The sequence below is a fragment of the Bos mutus genome, chromosome 13 (genome assembly GCF_027580195.1).
Source record: "Bos mutus isolate GX-2022 chromosome 13, NWIPB_WYAK_1.1, whole genome shotgun sequence".
NCBI lineage: Eukaryota > Metazoa > Chordata > Mammalia > Artiodactyla > Bovidae > Bos > Bos mutus.
The window spans coordinates 18,624,701-18,635,126 of record NC_091629.1 but is presented as its reverse complement, the minus strand read 5'-3'; positions in this window follow the sequence as shown (position 1 = coordinate 18,635,126).

Sequence of the window (10,426 nt, the reverse complement as noted above, 5' to 3'; positions counted from 1 at the left end):
ACCACGCGACCCTGTTCATTTACTTCACGTCACATGTTTGTCTGATGTTCTCTTATCTGTTTGCCTGTTTATTGAATGATCCCCAAATGTGAGCTCCATTAAAGCAGTGCCTGTGTCCTCGGTGCCTGGAACAAATCCTAGAGCAGAGCGGGTACTCTATGGATGTTTGGTGGAGAAGTGGTTGAATGTTTAAGTGAAGGAAAGAAATAATGAATGAATGATTGAATGATGTAAGGACACTGACATGGTTGGGGGGTGGGGTACTGAATCTTGTCTGGAAAATCAGGGAAGACTTCCCTAAGGAGGTGATATAGAAGCTGAGATGCAAATGTGCTGTGCTTAATTGCTCAGTCATGTCCAACTCTTTGCAAACCCATGGACTGTAGCCCGCCAGGCTTCTCTGTCCATGGGGATTCTCCAGGCAAGAATACTGGTGTGGGTTGCCATGCCCTCCTCCAGGGGATCTTCCCAACCCAGGGATTGAATCCAGTCTCCTGCATTGCAGGAGGATTCTTTACCATCAGAGCCACCAGGGAAGCCCAAGAATACTGGAGTGACTAGCTTATCCCTTCTCCAGGTGAATCTTCCCAACCCAGGAATCAAACCAGCGTCTCCTGCATTGCAGACAGATTCTTTACCAGCTGAGCTACCAGGGCGATGCAAATAGGATGGGATACTAACTGAGCCAAAGGTGTGAAAGGACTACCTAGACAGAGGAAAAAGCATAAGCAAATGCCCAGAGGTCACACCTAGGTTGTGCTGGAGAACAAAACAACTGTAACTCAAGGCTTCTCTTTGTTTGTTTTGACTGAGGCACAATTGACGTATAACATTATATTAGTTACAGGTATAGAGTATAGCAATTTGATATTTGCTTATATTGTGCAATGATAGAGTAAGTCTGTTAACGTCTGTCACCATACAGAGCTACACACATTTTTTCTCATGATGAGAACGTTTAAGTTCTGCTCAGTTCAGTTCAGTCACTCAGTCATGTCCAACTCTTTGCAACCCCATGAATCGCAGCACGCCAGGCCTCCCTGTCCATCACCAACTCCCGGAGTTCTCTCAGACTCACATCCATCGAGTCGGTGATGCCATCCAGCCATCTCATCCTCTGTCGTCCCCTTCTCCTCCTGCCCCCAATCCCTTCCAGCATCAGAATCTTTTCCAATGAGTCAACTCTTCGCATGAGGTGGCCAAAGTACTGGAGTTTCAGCTTTAGCATCAGTCTTTCCAAAGAAATCCCAGGGCTGATCTCCTTCAGAATGCACTGGTTGAATCTCCTTGCAGTCCAAGGGACTCTCATGAGTCTTCTCCAACACCACAGTTCAAAAGCATCAATTCTTCGGTGCTCAGCCTTCTTCACAGTCCAACTCTCATATCCATACATGACCACGGGAAAAACCATAGCCTTGACTAGATGGACCTTTGTTGGCAAAGTAATGTCTCTGCTTTTGAATATGCTACCTAGGTTGGTCATAACTTTTCTTCCAAGGAGTAAGCGTCTTTTAATATTGTGGCTGCAGTCACCATCTGCAGTGATTTTTGGAGCCCAGAAAAATAAAGTCAGCCATTGTTTCCACTGTTTTCCCATATATTTCCCATGAAATGATGGGACCAGATGCCATGGTCTTCATTTTCTGAATGTTGAGCTTTAAGCCAATTTTTTCACTCTCCACTTTCACTTTCATCAAGAGGCTTTTTAGTTCCTCTTCATTTTCTGCCATAAGGGTGGTGTCATCTGCATATCTGAGGTTACTGATATTTCTCCCGGCAATCTTGACTCCAGCTTGTGCTTCTTCCAGCCCAGCGTTTCTCATGATGTACTCTGCATAGAAGTTAAACAGGCAGGGTGACAATATACAGCCTTGATGAACTCCTTTTCCTATTTGGAACCAGTCTGTTGTTCCATGTCCAGTTCTAACTGTTGCTTCCTGACCTGCATACAGATTTCTCAAGAGGCAGGTCAGGTGGTCTGGTATTCCCATCTCTTGAAGAATTTTCCACAGTTTATTGTGATCCACACAGTCAACGGCTTTGGCATAGTCAAGAAAGCAGAAATATATGTTTTTCTGGAGCTCTCTTGCTTTTTCAATGAGCCAGCGGATGTTGGCTCACTCAGCAACTTTCAAATATGCAGTACAGTATTATTAATTACAGCTGCTGGGCTGCACAGCACATCCCGATGATGTATCTATGTTTTAACTGGAAATGTGTACCTTTGGATCCTGTTCGCCTGTTTAGCCCCCACTCTCCACAGCTCTGACAGCCACCAATCTGTTCTTTGTATCTATGAGCTGAGTTGTTTTTGTTTTCGATTCCACATGTAAGTGAGATCATATGATGTTTGTCTTTCTCTGTCTGACATTTCACTTGGCATAATGCCCTCAGTTTCCATCCATGTTGTCACAAATGGGAAGGTTTCATTCTTTTTTATGGCTGAATAATAGTAAATTATATATAACACAATGTTTAAATATTTTATATAATTATATATTACATTTTATATATTTTATATAATATATGATTTTATATATTATATAAAATATATTAATATATAATGACATTATACAGTAATAATATTTTATATAATAACAATAATAATATAGTACAGTAATATAATATATGTAATTATATTGTTTATATATTGTATGTGTTGCATAATTATTATATTATATATCTAATATTATCTGTACATCACACTCAACATTTTCTTTATTCGTTCATCTGTTGATGGAGACTCACGTTATTTTCATGTCTTGGCTATTGGAGATAAAAATGCAGTGAACATGCGGGTCTATATAGCTTCTTTTTGGAATTAGTGTTTTTCAGGTTTGTCTATCATTTTTTAAAACTTTTATTGAAGTATAGCGGACTTAAGATACTACACTAGCTTTAAGCGTATCACATAGTGATTCAGTATTTTTACCTGTTACCAAATGGCCACCTGATAAGTCTGGTTACCACCTGTCACCACACCAAGTTATTACAATGTTGTTGACTACGCTGCCCATACTGTACATCACACCCCCCAGATGGTGTATTTTATCATGGACTTTGGTACCTCAGGCTCCCTCACTTATTCCACTCATTCCCCCACCCTTCCCTCTGGCAGCCACCAGTGTATTCCCTGCATCTGAGACTATCTCTGTCTTATCAAGTTTGTTCATTTGTCTTGATTTTTAGATTTCATATATAAGTGATGTCAAGCGGTATTTGTCCTCTGACTTATTTCACCTTCTAGGTTCATCTGTGTTGTCACAAATGGCAAAATCTCATTTTATCTCTGAGTAATATTCCATTGTGTGTGCATGTATGCAAATGATATATCTGATAAGGGGTTAATATCAAAAATATACAAAGAACTCATACAACTCAACATCAAAAGAGCAAACCAATTAAAAAATGGGCAGAGGATCTGAATAGACAACTTTCCAAAGAAGACGTACAGATGGCCGGCAGATTCTGAATGAAGTATCTGAAGATACTGAACATCACTAATCATCGGGGAAAGGCAGACAAAATATCTGATAAGATGTTTGCAAATGATGTATCTGCAAGGGGTTAATATACATACATGTATATATACACCACCTGTTCTTCACCCACTGATGGACACATAGGTTGCTTCCATATCTTGGCTACTGTGAACAGTGCTGCAATAACGAGGGATATGTGTACGTCTGTGTGTGTCGCTTCAGTTGTGCCGGATTCTTCGTGACTCCATGGACTGTAGCCTGCGAGATTCCTCTGTCCATAGAATCCTCCAGGCAAGAGTACTGGAGTGGGTTGCCATGCCTTCCTCCAGGGGATCTTCCCAACCCAGGGACTGAACCCAGCTCTCCTGCATCGCAGGCAGATTCTTTACTGTTTGAGTTACCCAGGGAGCCGTGTTCAGCGGCATATATCTTTTCAAATAAGTGCTTTTGTCTTCTTCAGGAAAGTACACAGAAGTGGAATTGCTAGATCATATGGTCGTTCTACCTGTGACGTTTTGCGGAAGCTCCGTACTGTTCTCCATAGCGGCTGCGCCAGTTTTCATCCCGACCAACCGAGCAGCGCATTGACCTTTTCTTCACATCCTCAGTTCTTGCTCTATGTTGTCTTTTTGACGACAGGCGCTCTGACAGATGTGAGGTGAAATCTCACCGTAGTTTCCATTTGCCTTTCCCCAATGATCAGTGACGTTCAGTATCTTCATGTGTCTGCCAACCATCTGTACATCCTCTTTGGAAAACTGTCTATTCAGATCCTCTGCCCATTTTTTAATAGGTTTGCTCTTTTGATGTTGAGTTGTATGAGTTCTTTGCATATTTGTGATATTAACCCCTTATCAGATATACCATTTGCAAATATCTGCTCACATTCAGTAGGCTGTCTTTTCATTTTGTTGATGGTTTCCTTTGCTCTGCAAAAGTTTTTTTTAGTTTGATGTGGTTCCGTGTGTTTATTTTTGCTTTTGTCGCCCTCTGTGCCCAGAGCAGGGCTTGGTGCATAGTAGGTGCTCAATACATTCTGTTCAACTGAATGCATACAGAGCAATAGGAATTATGCTCACATGTAGTCTCAACACAGGCAAAAAATACTTCGAGATTACCATGGTTTATGGCCCTTCAAAGGGCAGCAGACATGCAGATTATCTGTGTATTGAAACAGATACACAGATTATCTGTGTATTAAAATTTAATGGAGGATGGGCAACTAGGAAACACTGAGAAACCCTGTTTTAGAGGGAAGACGGGACTACTGGAACACAGAGTAAAGACCCTTAAACCAGCCTGGAGATCACAGAATGCTTCCTGGAGGAGGAGGCATTTCAACTCATTCTTAAAAGATATGGAAAAGTCAGCTGAATCAGAGGCCAACAAACCTTTTCTATAAAGAGCCAGATAATAAGTGTTTAGATCCACAGGTCTCTGCCACATCTACTCACTTCTGTTGTAGATCAAAAGTGCCCATGGATAATCCAGAAACAAAGAGATGTGGCTGTGTTCCAATAAAACTTTATTTACAGAAACAGATGATGGGTCAGATTTGGCCCCTAGGCCATAGTGTATCAACCTCTGATCTACACGATGGGAAAGGCAAAGCCACCAGAGGGAAGAGCTCTAGCAAAGGTGTGGAGATGGGAAAAAAAATGGAGAACCAGAAAAGAGCCAACAATGCAGTTTCCTTCTCCCTGGGGCACAGAAAGAAGTGTCAATATTTATACAGATGTGTGTTGTCACACAGGCCAAGCACAAGATCCTGTTAATTCAATCCATAGTATTTATTGTGTGCCTACTACGTGGAGCTGACTGTGGCTCAGATCATGAACTCCTTATTACCAAATTCAGACTTAAATTGAAGAAAGTAGGGAAAACCACTAGACCATTCAGGTATGACCTAAATCAAATCCCTTATGATTATACAGTGGAAGTGAGAAATAGATTTAAGGGCCTAGATCTGATAGCGTGCCTGATGAACTATGGAATGAGGTTCGTGACACTGTACAGGAGACAGGGATCAAGACCATCCCCATGGAAAAGGAATGCAAAAAAGCAAAATGGCTGTCTGGGGAGGCCTTACAAATAGCTGTGAAAAGAAGAGAAGCGAAAAGCAAAGGAGAAAAGGAAAGATATAAGCATCTGAATGCAGAGTTCCAAAGAATAGCAAGAAGAGATAAGAAAGCCTTCCTCAGCGATCAATGCAAATAAACAGAGGAAAACAACAGAATGGGAAAGACTAGAGATCTCTTCAAGAAAATTAGAGATCAGATCAGATCAGTCGCTCAGTCGTGTCTGACTCTTTGCGACCCCATGAATTGCAGCACGCCAGGTCTCCCTGTCCATCCCCAACTCCTGGAGTTCACTCAGACTCAGGTCCATCGAGTCAGTGATGCCATCCAGCCATCTCATCCTCTGTCGTCCCCTTCTCCTCCTGCCCCCAATCCCTCCCAGCATCAGACTCTTTTCCAATGAGTCAACTCTTCGCATGAGGTAGCCAAAGTACTGGAGTTTCAGCTTGAGCATCATTCCTTCCAAAGAAATCCCAAGGCTGATCTCCTTCAGAATGGACTGGTTGGATCTCCTTGCAGTCCAAGGGACTCTCAAGAGTCTTCTCCAACACCACAGTTCAAAAGCATCAGTTCTTCAGCACTCAGCCTTCTTCACAGTCCAACTCTCACATCCATACATGATCACAGGAAAAACCACAGCCTTGACTAGACGGACCTTTGCTGGCAAAGTAATGTCTCTGCTTTTGAATATACTATCTAGGTTGGTCATAACTTTCTTTCCAAGGAGTAAGCGTCTTTTAATTTCATGGCTGCAGTCACCACCTGCAGTGATTTTGGAACCCAGAAAAATAAAATCTGACACTGTTTCCACTGTTTCCCCATCTATTTCCCATGAAGTGATGGGACCGGATGCCATGATCTTCGTTTTCTGAATGTTGAACCTTAAGCCAACTTTTTCCTCTCCACTTTCACTTTCATCAAGAAGCTTTTGAGTTCCTCTTCACTTTCTGCCATAAGGGTGGTGTCATCTGCATATCTGAGGTTATTGATATTTCTCCCGGCAATCTTGATTCCAGCTTGTGTTTCTTCCAGTCCAGCGTTTCTCATGATGGACTCTGCATAGAAGTTAAATAAGCAGGGTGACAATATACAGCCTTCACGTACTCCTTTTCCTATTTGGAACCAGTCTGTTGTTCCATGTCCAGTTCTAACTGTTGCTTCCTGACCTGCATACAGGTTTCTCAAGAGGCAGGTCAGGTGGTCTGGTATTCCCATCTCTTGAAGAATTTTCCACAGTTTATTGTGATCCACACAGTCAAAGGCTTTGGCATAGCCAAGAAAGCAGAAATAGATGTTTTTCTGGAACTCTCTTGCTTTTTCCATGATCCAGCAGATGTTGGCAATTCGATCTCTGGTTCCTCTGCCTTTTCTAAAACCAGCTTGACCCTCAGGAAGTTCACGGTTCACATATTGCTGAAGCCTGGCTTGGAGAATTTTGAGCATTACTTTACTAGCATGTGAGATGAGTGCAATTGTGCGGTAGTTGGAGCATTCTTTGGCATTGCCTTTCTTTGGGATCGGAATGAAAACTGACCTTTTCCAGTCCTGTGGCCACTGCTGAGTTTTCCAAATTTGCTGGCATATTGAGTGCAACACTTTCACAGCATCATCTTTCAGGATTTGGAATAGCTCAACTGGAATTCTGTCACCTCCACTAGCTTTGTTCGTAGTGATGCTTTCTAAGGCCCTCTTGACTTCACATTCCAGGATGTCTGGCTCTAGGTCAGATGGTGTGATCACACCATCGTCATTATCTGGGTCGTGAAGATCTTTTTTGTACAGTTCTTCTGTGTATTCTTGCCACCTCTTCTTGATATCTTCTGCTTCTGTTAGGTCCATACCATATCTGTCCTTTATCGAGCCCATCTTTGCATGAAATGTTCCTTTGGTAGCTCTGATTTTCTTGAAGAGATCTCTAGTATTTCCCATTCTGTTGTTTTCCTCTGTTTATTTGCATTGATCGCTGAAGAAGGCTTTCTTATCTCTTCTTGCTATTCTTTGGAACTCTGCATTCAGATGTTTATATGTTTCCTTTTCTCCTTTGCTGTTCACTTCTCTTCTTTTCACAGCTATTTGTAAGGCCTCCCCAGACAGCCATTTTGCTTTTTTGCATTTCTTTTCCATGGGGATGGTCTTGATCCCTGTCTCCTGTACAATGTCACGAACCTCATTCCATAGTTCATCAGGCACTCTATCTATTAGATCTAGGCCCTTAAATCTATTTCTCACTTCCACTGTATAATCATAAGGGATTTGATTTAGGTCATACCTGAATGGTCTAGTGGTTTTCCCTACTTTCTTCAATTTAAGTCTGAATTTGGCAATAAGGAGTTGATGATCTGAGCCACAGTCAGCTCCAGGTCTTGTTTTTGCTGACTGTATAGAGCTTCTCCATCTTTGGCTGCAAAGAATATAATCAATCTGATTTCAGTATTGACCATGTGGTGATGTCCATGTGTAGAGTCTTCTCTTGTGTTGTTGGAAGAGGGTGTTTGCTATGACCAGTGCGTTCTCTTGGCAGAACTCTATTAGCCTTTGCCCTGCTTCATTCCATATTCCGAGGCCAAATTTGCCTGTTACTCCAGGTATTTCTTGACTTCCTACTTTTGCATTCCAGTCCCCTATAATGAAAAGGACATCTTTTTTGGGTGTTCCACTGGAGAAGGGAATGGCAAACCACTTCAGTATTCTTGCCTTGAGAACCCCATGAACAGTATGAAAAGGCAAAATGATAGGATACTGAAAGAGAAACTCCCCAGGTCAGTAGGTGCCCAATAGGCTACTGGATATCAGTGGAGAAATAACTCCAGAAAGAATGAAGGGATGGAGCCAAAGCAAAAAGAATACCCAGCTGTGGTTGTGACTGGTGATAGACACAAGGTCTGATGCTGTAAAGAGCAATATTGCATAGGAACCTGGAATGTCAGGTCCATGAATCAAGGCAAATTGGAAGTGGTCAAACAAGAGATGGCAAGAGTGAATGTCGACATTCTAGGAATCAGCAAACTAAAATGGACTGGAATGGGTGAATTTAACTCAGATGACCATTATATCTACTACTGCAGGCAGGAATCCCTCAGAAGAAATGGAGTAGCCATCACGGTCAACAAAAGAGTCTGAAATGCAGTACTTGGATGCAATCTCAAATAGACAGAATGATCTCTGTTCGTTTCCAAGGCAAACCATTCAATATCACAGTAATCCAAGTCTATGCCCCAACCAGTAACACTGAAGAAGCTGAAGTTGAACGGTTCTATGAAGACCTACAAGACCTTTTAGAACTAACACCCCCCAAAAAATTAGAGATACCAAGGGAAAATTTCATGCAAAGATGGGCTTGATAAAGGACAGAAATGGTATGAACCTAACAGAAGCAGAAGATATCAAGAAGAGGTGGCAAGAACACACAGAAGAACTATACAAAAAAGATCTTCACGACCCAGATAATGATGATGGTGTGATCACTGACCTAGAGCCAGACGTCCTGGAATGTGAAGTCAAGTGGGCCTTAGAAAGCATCACTACGAACAAAGCTAGTGGAGGTGACAGAATTCCAGTTGAGCTATTCCAAATCCTGAAAGATGGTGCTGTGAAAGTGCTGCACTCAATATGCCAGCAAATTTGGAAAACTCAGCAGTGGCCACAGGACTGGAAAAGGTCACTTTTCATTCCGATCCCAAAGAAAGGCAATGCCAAAGAATGCTCCAACTACCGCACAATTGCACTCATCTCACATGCTAGTAAAGTAATGCTCAAAATTCTCCAAGCCAGGCTTCAGCAATATGTGAACCGTGAACTTCCTGAGGGTCAAGCTGGTTTTAGAAAAGGCAGAGGAACCAGAGATCGAATTGCCAACATCTGCTGGATCATGGAAAAAGCAAGAGAGTTCCAGAAAAACATCTATTTCTGCTTTCTTGGCTATGCCAAAGCCTTTGACTGTGTGGATCACAATAAACTGTGGAAAATTCTTCAAGAGATGGGAATACCAGACCACCTGACCTGCCTCTTGAGAAACCTGTATGCAGGTCAGGAAGCAACAGTTAGAACTGGACATGGAACAACAGACTGGTTCCAAATAGGAAAAGGAGTATGCGTCAAGGCTGTATATTGTCACCCTGCTTATTTAACTTCTATGCAGAGTCCATCATGAGAAACGCTGGACTGGAAGAAACACAAGCTGGAATCAAGATTGCGGGAGAAATATCAATAACCTCAGATATGCAGATGACACCACCCTTATGGCAGAAAGTGAAGAGGAACTCAAAAGCTTCTTGATGAAAGTGAAAGTGGAGAGGAAAAAGTTGGCTTAAGGTTCAACATTCAGAAAACGAAGATCATGGCATCCGGTCCCATCACTTCATGGGAAATAGATGGGGAAACAGTGGAAACAGTGTCAGATTTTATTTTTTTTCTGGGTTCCAAAATCACTGCAGGTGGTGACTGCAGCCATGAAATTAAAAGACGCTTACTCCTTGGAAAGAAAGTTATGACCAACCTAGATAGTATATTCAAAAGCAGAGACATTACTTTGCCAGCAAAGGTCCGTCTAGTCAAGGCTGTGGTTTTTCCTGTGATCATGTATGGATGTGAGAGTTGGACTGTGAAGAAGGCTGAGTGCTGAAGAACTGATGCTTTTGAACTGTGGTGTTGGAGAAGACTCTTGAGTCCCTTGGACTGCAAGGAGATCCAACCAGTCCATTCTGAAGGAGATCAGCCTTGGGATTTCTTTGGAAGGAATGATGCTCAAGCTGAAACTCCAGTACTTTGGCTACCTCATGCGAAGAGTTGACTCACTGGAAAAGACTCTGATGCTGGGAGGGATTGGGGGCAGGAGGAGAAGGGGACGACAGAGGATGAGATGGCTGG